The sequence below is a fragment of the Nipponia nippon genome, unplaced genomic scaffold (assembly GCF_047370975.1).
Source record: "Nipponia nippon isolate SJK-2023a ecotype South Korea unplaced genomic scaffold, ASM4737097v1 scaffold_5, whole genome shotgun sequence".
Classification (NCBI taxonomy): domain Eukaryota; kingdom Metazoa; phylum Chordata; class Aves; order Pelecaniformes; family Threskiornithidae; genus Nipponia; species Nipponia nippon.
Window position 1 is genome coordinate 90943656 of NW_028262369.1, and position 12118 is coordinate 90955773.

Consider the following 12118-nt stretch of genomic DNA (forward strand, 5'->3'; position numbering starts at 1 on the left):
GTCTGAGCCACCACGCAGCATGACAGTCCACTTCTCACACCAGCACTGTGTTTATGTTCGGTCGCTCTGAATGCGCCTTGTTGGCTCTGGCTTATACTGACAAACAACAAAATAATTTCAGTTGGGTTTGATGTGATTTACTTCTAGAAAGCATGAAGAGGAAAATATCAGCTACTTTCTCTTAGTCATTGCACTTAATTTCACAGTCCCCTCTAGATTTAACTGTAGACTTTTATTTTTTAATACTTTGTGATATTTATGCTGCAGTTTTGGGAGGACACACTGTTCTTTTTACATAGCATGGTGGAAGAAAGTAAAGCTAAGCTTTGCTTTAACTATGAAATCATAACCAGCATTTTCGAATTAGTAAAGTTAGTGCAAATTAAGAGAATTTTTGTCTATCGGGATATTCTTGTATTTCAATGTCTGTGTGTTTGCTCAGTATTGGAGAAACATCAACTGTTTAAATTGCAAGTACGTGATAGATCATGCTGAAACACCTTCAGCTGGTTCTGAGTGGGGATGAAGGCTGCTGGCTGGGCAAGGATGTCTCAGGTTGCTTGTGGCTACTTCTGCTTCTGCACACACAGAGACTGATGCACTCCAGTGCCTTGGTCAAAACCACCAAATAATCGAAGTTTTGGTGTTGGAAGGAAGCCCAGACCTTGGAGAGAAGGGGGATGTTTGCATCCCAGAACTGCAGTCCTCCTGACTTCCAAATACCTGCATTCATGTGGGATAACATGGTCATGATTAAACATCTGCTGATGGAGGGCACTTGAGGGAGGAGTGATGTCTGGTTCCTTAGTCTGATTCACCAGGTACTGCTTCTAATTTGAGAGTGCTTCTCAGGATAAGCCCACAATGAGATTTAAATTTGGACTCGGTGTCTGTGCTGTAAAGTCTAAGCTTTTTTTCTAAGTTGTTTTTTTTTCTTCACTGTAGCTGAATTGAACAGTGCCTCCTAGTCATTTCAACAGTGACGGTTATAGGTTGAGAATACTTCTCTGAGAAAATGATAATTTTGGGAAACTGAGTTTTCATTGGGGGATGGGGGTGGTGGATTTCACCCAGATTCTTCTCCCAGCACCCCAAGATGGGAAAACAAATGTGGTAAAGTTACGTGAATTATTAGGATTAATGACATGTATTGCTGTCTATATGTGATCACTGATCTTCCCCATATTCTGCACACTTTCATGTGATAAATGCATGCAAAATTGTCCCTTTCATTCCCTAGAAGTTTGCTCTGTCTAGTTGGGGTATCTTTCAAATTTAGGCTTCTATGGAGAACTATTTATGTAGAATATAAATCATTATTCCATTTACGACTATTTTTCCTGTAACTGTATAAGTATAAAAACAAAATCCGTGTTTTAAAAGGAGAGCTGTAGTTTTTTATAATTCACAGTGCTGCATTTCCACACATGTGACCTTTTTCTTTTTCTTAAATCCTGGTACATCACATTTATTTCTCCTTACTCATCCTTTCTATTTTACGGTCCATGAAAACTCCGAGGATCGCAGTAACTGTTTGGTAGCTGTCAAGCAACACCCTGTGGTATTTCATATATGGTGAGGGGCATCAAGTATCATGCTTGGAAGATCAGCTTGATAAAGGGGATACAGAGTAGAAAGGTTGCACAGATGTTCTGGGACCTCAATTCTTGAATTTTGTAGACCAGGAGTTTGATTATGTTCTGAAATCACTGAAGCAAAGTGTAAATATAAAGCTCTGTGACCAGAAATCCCTGCAGCAGATATGCTGTGTGTTATTAAATCTTACAATTAAACCATAGTGGTGCAAACTCTGCTTCCAAAGTGTGATCTGTAGAATATGATGCTTACTTCTGAAGGGACCATCTGTAATGCCCCAAAGCCTCAAGCAGGAAGGTGGGATTGCTGTTCAGTGTCTCTGCTGTGGTGAGAGCAGGAGAGCCTCCCTTTCTCCTTCCACAGCTTCAGCCAAGCTTCATTGGCTCTGGATAACCTCTGTTGTTGTGTTTGGTGTTGAGCATTGCACACACAGAATTTCTATGACTTAAGTGTATCTGTTTTCTGTATATTTGAAACTGTTGCTCATTTAACCGTGACTAATAGATAGCTTGAGCAGAGATCTCTGAAGAGAGACTATTTGAGTTCAGAGCACACAAAAAACCTCATCTAATCAACCTACACATATAGACACACCATCAACCTTTGCAGTTGCATTTCCCCACACAAAATCACTGCTTGTATGACAAAAAGATGTATTTTCATTCAATTTTGGATTAAACAAATTGTAAAAAGGAATGCTTTGCTCATCTGATCTGATCCAAACAAGAAGAGCCCCACTGTCTGATTGAGGGCTGCATATCAAATACATGCTGCAAGAGAGAAGGATAAAAAGTAGTTTTCATTTGGCTTTTTATGCCAATAGGGTTTATGACTGGTGCTGAAGTATGGAGGAAAAAAAAATAGAGTTGCTGTGAAATATTAAGTGGCGTGAGATGCATGACACTTGAAATAAAGTCTGCCAGCTTAAGACAATGCTGAGACTAAGTGCTATTAATGCTACCTGCTGCATCTGTCCGCTTCGCTCATATGGTTGACATTCCTGTTGTGCCATAATTTTGTTCAGTAAATCAAATTCACACTAAAGTCTGTAAGGCTTACAAGCATCTCTGTAGTGAGGAAAAAAAATGACAACTTCCTACTGCTAATGTTTAATCGATTTATTGACTTTTCTCTTTCAGGCACCATCAAATATAGTGTAGCCAGCCACAGATATTCCTGATCATATTGTTAATTTGTTAAATAACAGTTAATATATCTGTTAAGCAGCTTGAAAGTAAAATTCCCTTTTTAAATAATTGGACAAATAAGTCCTTGTACAGTTGGATGTGTTGCTGTATCTAGCGGTGGCATAACAGCTATTGCAGTTGTCCTAATTTTTGTGGAGGTGGAAAGCTCTCTTTAAAATGATATGTTTTGCAGCATTCCCTTGTACCTAATGGGCAAACAGGTGGTCTTTTCATCTTCTCATGTGCTCCTGCGCTCAGTGGCTATTGTTTAGGTATACTCTGTCTGGGAGGTATTGAAGCTACTCGGAAGAACAGGACTGCCTTTGCCCGTCATGGCTGTGTAACTGGTGAAATGCTTCCTGGAAGCGACAGTTATTTGTTTCTGCAATTATTCTGAAATAGCCTAAAATCTCAGCTTCACATGTCCTGTGGAGCCTTTCAGTACTCAAAAAGAATTTCTGTGATTTTTTTTTTTAATTGTTGTCTACATAAAATATTAAGCAGTTCAAAATGGCTTGCATAGCTTCAATTCAGGATAAACATGTAAATGGTGTTGATGTTTCATGGTGCTGAGAAATAATAAAACTTCAAAGCATATATTTATGTGCTATCATTCCAAGTATGATTATTATATTGGTGACAGATGCAGAGAAACAAAAACTGTTAGAAAAATGGAGAATTCTAAATAGTTCTTTTTAATAGTAGGCACTTTTTTCCCCAAGACCAGCTAATAGTAGTCAACATGGTTCTTGTGCTCTCCTTCATTCCCTTTCTGGAGATTTCTCATTGAAACTTCTCCAGCCCTTAAATCCAAAGCAACAAGTAGGCTGTGAAAGACACATGGCCTCTTAGGTGTTATGTAGGCTTTTTGGATGTGCATGTTTCCTCTGTGCTTTCTGCCCTCGACAGTTAATCACAGAGTACTAGTACACCGTGTGGTTTCGGTCATTGCTCTTGCTATCTTAACAGCAAATGTTCCTCATTTTAAATGTGTCATCCCTGAAAGGCCACCATTTGTTGTGAGGTGGTTTAGCGTTGGACTGTCTGTCTGTGTGACCAAGTCCCTCCATGAAGGTGACACTGACTTCTCGTTTGTGTGAAAAATTGACTGGTTTACACCTTATTGATCCAGCCACAGTGGCATGACTTGATGAACCATTTTAATAGAAGGCCATTGTCAATAGTTTTTTGGATGTGCTGTGATACTTGTCTCTAGCATTGTGTTAGTGAGACCCTGGGCATCACAGCTGCAGGCTATGGAAATATCCTTTAGACCTTTCAGGAAGGTGTCAGCATTGAAAGGCAAGGTCCTTCTGGATGTTTAGTGATGATTGCATTGGTTTGGATTCTGTAATACCTAAGTCTTGCTTGGTTCATCTCACAGTGTGACTATTCTGCACACTTTCATAGACAAGGTGTATAATACATTGCTCCCAGCAGATAGTAATGGGAGTAGTGTTGTGTGTTTCCTACAGCATCATAAATATTTATATCCACCTTGCATCTATGTTACATTAACATTCCTGGAAGTGTAATGTTAATGTAAAACAACAAGCACTGCAAACTAAATACACATTACAATCACACTGACAATTCAAAATTACCAAAAAAGCCAAAGTCGCATGCAATTGAACTTTACTTTTTTTTCCTGGTTCTCCTCTCTTTGTTAGCGACACACATGACTTGCAATTATTTTATTCTATCTGATGTGTTTTTGCAAGGGAGAGACTCTATTTGTGACACCTGACACTATATATGGTTTAGTGACAAGAATATAAAGTTGGCAAATTATCAGCTTAATTGGCTTAAAAAAAAAAGCCCTAGATTTTTGTGTCCCAGTGCTACACGCCTGTATTCAGTATGTTTTCTAATCTATACTCTCTGCTCTTCCCACCCTTCTCTTTGAGTTACAGACTTTTCTAAATTGCATTAAAATTTTAGATGTTGAGAATGTCCCAATCTCTGTAGGAAACTGGCATGTTAATATTTTTGTTGTTATGAGAGAGGTTTTTTTAAAAAGGCAAATACCCCCCCCCCCCAACCTCACACAAAAAAACCCCCAACAAAACCCAAAACAAACAAAAACCAACCACCCCAACCCCTACCCACTGGCCACCCCAACCAACCAGAAAATAGTTTTTAATGTTGGCTGGACAGTAGTTAGATAGCAAGTTTTGAGCACTTGTGTTGCGTGCACTTGATGGCTTTGACAGAAGCTAAGAGGAAGAGAACTGGCCCGTCCGCTGGGACTGGGTGGATGGCCGAGAGTCACCGAGGAGGGCCGCAGTTGCAGTGACTGCTTTATCTAGCTGATGTAAAAGGTGATCCATAATTTGTGGATAATTAGGAGTGCTGTGACTGTGAGGTTTAACAGATTGAAATAGGAGACAGGTCCCATCTTTCAGAAAAGAAAGAGCAGTTTGGCAGCTGTCATTGCATGTTAGGTGATTTGGTGTGTGTGCATTGAATGTGGAACAGGGAGACTTTCAGGAGGAACTAATGTACTTACTCGTGGAAGACAATATTATTTCCAAATGAGACAGAGCAGAGATAAGGAAACGGGCTAGTGTGTATATATATATATATATATATATAAAAAAAGCTCCTGTGACTGTGTCTAACCTCCTACTCAAAACTGTTCTCAAATGTCTGAGGTTAAATCCCAATGTCCTTCCTGCCACTAAAATTAATGCTTGAACACAGTTGGTAAATTCTGGTCTGTGTACATTTACACTCTTTCATATTTAAAGTAAGTAATAATTATTTTTTTGCAAATACTAAAGAACCCCTTCTTTCCTCCTTTCTACTGTAGCTATTAAATTATTGCATTGCATGAAATTGCTGTGGTTTAGCACAGATATTCGCAATAAGTGGGTTCATATAAATGCTTAGTTCTCTCCTTCTTTTGACTGCTTGGTGCTGAATTTAATGACTATTTTCTGCTTTCCAAGAAAAAAAGAAAGAAGTGGTTGCAGAGCTGTGGTGGGAATCATGAAATCAGAACCGTGTAATGCCTTTAGTCTGCTGTCAATTAGTCTCTCTGATACAAACCCATGATGAATCCTATGGTGCCTTTTCCCTGTTGAGCCTAATAAAATTCATTTTCAGTTTGCAAGTCTGTAGATGCCCCTTCTGGTCTCGGGGAATAACAAAAGATGTCAAGCTACATATCAAACTAAAATAATGAGAAAGCAGAAAAAAGAAAAAAGACTAAATGAAACAAAAAACCCCGAGAACGATGTATTTGCGGTTAAATGTAACTGACTGAAGAGGTAGGAGTTATTTAATAAGCCTGAAGTTCAGTACAAGCTCATCATGGTAGACTGTGTTTGCAGTTCATATATCAGGTTTAGAGGTGTTGCCTCTTGTTGAGGAGAAAAAGGAAACAGCTTGGCAAGGCTTGGAAATACCACTGTGTATTCAAAAAGGAAAATACGTTTTAAAATTAGAAAATCCCAGGTGAATCCCTGAGTGAGGTAAGCCTAGATGGTCTGAAGAAGCCCTTGGGAAGCCATAGGGGAAGCAGGGGATGTGTGTGTCTTACAGGAGAGCTGGCTTGGGGATACGGTGCAGAGCAGGGGGTAGCCTGGAGCATCCCATGGAGATGCTAACTCTCTTAGCTTGAGAGGTTGGCTGCTGCTTGACCTTAAGTAACCCCTCCATGGATGCAATGGTTTTGAGCAAGGAGGTAAACAAGACCAGGAGGGATAGAGCAGTCAGCTCTGATAACATTAACTGAACACTTCTCCCCCCAAAGACAGCCTGGTATGTGACTGTCCTAATTACCGAGTTAATTATTAACACTTTGAGAAATGAAATAATTTGAAAAATATGAGTTTATTTCTGTGGAGTGTCCAGTCCTTTCACCAATGACCACATATAAGATGTTCTGGGGTGTACTCATTTACTGCTCTGCTCCAATTATTTTTAGGCTGAAGGAATGCATATATTCTGCAGATTCCTCTCCTGACCACACTTCATTTTAGGGAGGCAGATATTTTTAGATATTCCCCTATACACAGAAATCTTTTTTTAAAATTACAAAGAAGAAATACTTGGGTTTCTCTAAAGAATTTAATTTTGGAGTCAGTTGTGGGCTGGGTTAAGCATAGAAGGTAGATATATTGTATTTGTGACAGCAAACAATTGGGGAGGTGATTATATCCTGGTTTACATGACAAAGCTTTGGAGGCATAGAGTTGTCTGTCTTTTTTTTTTTTTTTTTTTCCCCCTGAAAAAGGGTCCAGTAGTCAATGTGAGCCTAATTTACATTGCCAGTACCTTTGACTCTGTGACAGGAGCTGGTTGACAGACAATATCGTAACCTCAGCTATTTTCTCGTTTGAGAAAACGCTCAGGTGTTATTGAAAGTCAGGAATAGGATATGGCCACAAATCACTTCAGAAATGAAGCACTGATTCTGTTTTGAAGAAAACATGTTGAATACTGGCATGCTGTATTCTCCCTTATTTGGCCAGAAATCTTCAGTGTTTATTGAGGATGAAGTTCATCCGTGTGCTGCGAACTATGTGCTCCAAATAAAGCGTCAGTGAGCTTTTAATGTTGGATATATCATATGCTGGCTTTCCTGCATAAGGATGAGTTTCTCCTTGAAACAAAATGAAGACTGAGAGCAGATAAGGTAAAATAATGATGGGATGAAATAAAACTGGTCTATCAGAAGAAATGGCACAGAAATCCAATTTGGGATAGTAAAATGGGCATACATATTATTTTCTATTGTATGCTATTTCACGCAAAGTATGGTTACAACAGAAAATCATTGGAAAATAAGAATTGCATATAGGACAAACTGCTAAAAACCATAAGGCTGTACTTTCCCATTCAAATTGAAAGGTAAATGCAACAGAGGGATAATATATGGGTTTCCTATCTTTGGATAGCTGTAGGTTTGCTTTCTTCCTCTGTTGATGCACTATCTTCAATTTTATTCTTGTGGTTGTTTTGGCAGTGTGTGCCTGTCCTGATTAGACAGTGAATGCAGACAAATGTTCTGTGCAAACATTTTTTTGATGTGATTTCTGTCTTCTTATTTTTGAACTAGACTTTCTCTGAAGCTATTTCATGGCATCAAATATTCTCCATATGTGGATGGACCTGATGCTTACACCATACCTGTACTTAATCCCATTGTGCCATCAGTGTTCATCCTCTTTGTATTGGCCCCATAGATCATAGTGTTAAACTTAGATTTATGTGTGTCTGTATCTTAAATTCTTCAGATATAACCCTCATTTACAATCACCATGGAATAGCTGGTAGAAATAAGAAAACTGCCTAGAGTATGAGATGTGAAGTTCTTTTTCTCCCCTATATTATACAAAAATGGCCAAAGTACTTTAATCTTTTAAATGCAAATATGCTGTTTGTTTTACACATTAGAAACTGGGTTTGGGTCTTCATTGGTAATTCCCACAAAGAAACAATAGGATTCAAATGTCAGCGAAGCTTTACTGCTAAACTCCAAAATTTATTGTAAAAAAAAAGTGTATGTATTTGGTAACTTTTTGCACCAAAGGACACACAAAAAAAAAAAAAGCAGCAACCTTCTTCAGGAAAGCTAACTGCAGAAGGGAAGAAGTGAGATTTGATTAATATCTTCTTAAGTATCTTCCTCTTGGCTCTAAGTGCTCTTGCGATGAATCTCCACAGCTTTCCCCACACTCCCTACATCTGTTTCTTTATATTTCTCTTACATTTACAGTTTAAAAAAATAAATCTTTTTTTTCCCCCTTGCTCTTTTTTTTTTTTTTTTTTTTTGCTTTGCTTTGCTATTTGAGTCCCTAGTGGCCCATTACCTGTGGTAGAGTAGCTCTCACTCTTGAGCTGCTGGCTCCATATGAGGAACTCTGGAGGTTACCTTTGAAATATTGGAAAGGGGGGGAAATCAGTTAAGTGTCTCAGTCTGAGTTACTGTGACTCGAGAGAAGATCATTCAGCAATCTGGAGATGAAGATCTACTGGAATTTGAGTCAGTTTATGAATGCTTTTTATTTTCTACCTTTCTACTTAAGTAAAAGGAAATTTTTCATTTCAAACAAAGCACAACAAAACAACAAACTTTGTCCTGTTATAGTCAGCCAATTGCCTTAACTAAGCAATAATTGAGTTTTTAAGGTCTGTCCTGGTTTTGATTGGGATAGTTAGTTTTCTTCCTAGTAGCTGGTATAGTGCTGTGTTTTGGATTTAGGATGAGAATAATGTTGATAACACTGTTTTAGTTGTTGCTAAGCAGTGCTTACACTGGTCAAGGACTTTTCAGCTTCCCATGCTCCGCCAGGTGCATGAAAAGCTGGGAGGGGGCACAGCCAGGACAGCTGGCCCAGACTGGCCAAAGGGCTGTTCCATACCGTATGGCGTCATGCTCAGTATAGAAACTGGGGGAGTTGGCTGGGGGGCAGCGATTGCTGCTCGGGGACTGGCTGGGCATCAGGTGGTGGGTGGTGAGCAATTGCATCGTGTATCACTTGCTTTGTATATTCTTTTTCTTAATATTATTACTATTTTACTTTAATTATTAAACTGTTCTTATCTCAACCCACAAGTTTTCTCATTTTTACTCTTCTGATTCTCTCCCCCATCCCACTGGGTGGAGGGGGGAGCAAGCGAGTGGCTGTGTGGTGCTTAGTTGCTGGCTGGGGTTAAACCATGACAAGGTCTTGACTATAGTGATCGAGATGGCTCTGTGCTTTTGAGATGATAATTATTCAGCAAAAACCTTTCGAGCTTTCAAGATGCATGAAATTCTCCAAGCTCTAAACCACAAGGTTTATGTAAAATGTATGAAGTGGAGACTCTTTACGGACAGTGACCCATACAATTTTTTCTTGGTTTATTTTGTCTCGGGGAGTGTTTGGAGTTGTTCAGCGTGCATATAAGAGTATTTGAGTCAGAAATTTGACCAAGTAATAGAAGGGCTTATTGATTAAGGGGTTCTTGTCAAATCAGTTTCTTGCCTAGTGTTTTTCAATTGGCTATAAAACTCTGCCTATTCATATTCAGTGATATCTTTTTGCTTGCCTGACACTGATTCAGTAGCAATATTTCTGCTCTGCTCTAGTATTCCCAAGAGTGTTGGGTCTCTCCTGGGATGGAAACCTGCCATTCTGTGCTGGTTTTGGCTGGGGTAGAGTTAATTTTCTTCATAGCAGCTGGTATGGGGCTATGCTTTGGATTTGTGCTGAAAACAATGTTGATAACACAGGGATGTTTTAGTTCCTGCTGAGCAGTGCTTACACAGAGTCAAAGCCTTTTCTGCTTCTCACCCCACCCCACCAGTGAGGAGGCTGGGGGTGCACAAGAAGGTGGGAGGGGACACAGCTGGGACAGCTGATCCCAACTGACCAAAGGGACATTCCATACCATATGGAGTCATGCTCAGCATATAAAGCTGGGGGAAGAAGAAGGAAGGGCTGGGATGTTCGGAGTGATGGTGTTTGTCTTCCCAGGTAAGAGTTATGCGTGATGGAGCCCTGTTTTCCTGGGGATGGCTGAACACCTGGCTGCCGATGGGAAGTAGTGAATGGATTCCTTGTTTTGCTTTGCTCGTGTGCGCAGCTTTTGCTTTGCCTATTAAACTGTCTTTATGTCCACCCATGAGTTTTCTTGCTTTTACCTTTCCAGCTCTCTTCCCTGGCACCCCACTGTGAGGGGAGTAAGTGAGCGGCTGTGTGGTGCTTAGTTGCCAGCTGGGGTTAAACCATGACACAGTCTTTACCCTAAGCACCCTATTATCAGTTGTGCTTACTCAACAAGCTGAAGTTCAGTTTGCATGTTGCTTGTTTTTGGTGGTTTTTTTTTTTTTTTTGCATGTATGTGCATGAATACGTGATCAGTAACAAATATAAACTGAATCTAATGTGTGGGACCCAGAGATGCTTCTCAGTTCCTGGTTCCTAGTATGTGCCTTGGCAATGTCTCAGCTCTAAGTTAAGACCCTAGGTATGGATCATTCTGCTTTTTTCATGTAGAGGAAATCCAAGTAGATGGACAGAAGAGAGGAAAACTAGTCATGACTAGGACGCCACAAAGTAAACAAGCTGTGGTTCAACTAGAGAGCAGAACTGTGCCAGCAGACTTTCTGGAAGCAAAAAGCTCTTTTATTTTTTAACAGAAACAACAACATTTTTGAAGAGAAAAATCGTGTTAAAGTGGAGCCCATCTTAACTTCTATACCTGAATAGGTTGCTGTGAGCTTTGATACAGTTTTGCCAGTCTGGTTCTTCAGTTCCCATGGTACTGTGTCCTATAGATACATGTATAACTGAATGATAACATTCTGCTCCAAGGAGGTTGTCATTACTGCCTGTTTTGTGTTGTACCTGTTGCTGTAGGATGTGGTTGTAATGCCTTAGCAAGATTAGGCTGTACCTTGCTATACTTCTCTGTGGATTTGTTTAAAAGGGTGAGCTGCCAGGATGTCTCAGTATTACACCTGCTCTTGAAGCATTTCACAGCTGCTCTGATCAGTAGAGGTTCAGCATTGATTGACTGGATTTGGTGCAAAGAGGGTTTTTTTTTCCTCTGAGCACTTAGTCATATGATGCTCTTCTATCTGCCTCCCAAAATGGTATTGGCCTTTTGCTGCTTACTTTGAGGATGAGCTGGACACGGGCACCGTTATCAGTCACTTTCTTTCTGCAGTAGTTTCTCCCTCCTCTCCCATTCAGTAGCTGCGATTCACATTACTGTAGTTATACCAGACAGGATTTTCCTTATGTTGCATATTGGTGGTGTGTTGTTGGTTTGGTGGTGTTTGTTTGTTTTTTCTTCTATTTATGGGGGCTGTTTGCCCTTCCCAGTGCTGGATGACTCAAGTATCCCCCCCCCCCCTGTTCCTACCCTCCCTAGGGAATTAATGAAATGATGAAATGTAAGCAGTCATTAAATTAATCCTTGAGTTAGGATAGTTGTGTAGGACTATAACTCAAACTGCTGAGTCTGGAGGAGCACAGAGCTGTACTGAGTTGCTGTGGTATTCCACAGTCAGAAAGGACTTTTCCAATCACAAAAGGTTTCCTACACCTTGCAAGTAGCAGGGTTCTTCTGAACTCACAGCCTGTGACTGCAGAAAACCCAGTTTCCAGCACTGGCTGTTGTGCAAGGGGCCAAGTCTATTGACACTGGGCCCTGTCCTAGAAACACCTAGGAACTTGCTTGGTGGGATTTTTCTCCCCTATGGATGATGACCTATTTCCATTGCATTTTCTGAAAGAAATAATGTGCTTTCATATTGTATGGACTAGTATTTTTTTTTTATTGCCAGAGAAAAAAAGGTGAGGGAAAAAAAGAAAGAGAACCTATTTTAAGTATTT

At 39.9% G+C, this 12118-nt stretch overlaps 1 long non-coding RNA gene across 1 annotated transcript in view; it reads left to right on the forward strand.

The window, feature by feature from the left end:
* Positions 1-12118, forward strand: part of LOC148052384 (uncharacterized) — an 81039-nt gene that overhangs the window by 20434 nt on the left and 48487 nt on the right. The gene's annotated exons all lie outside the window — the stretch shown is intronic.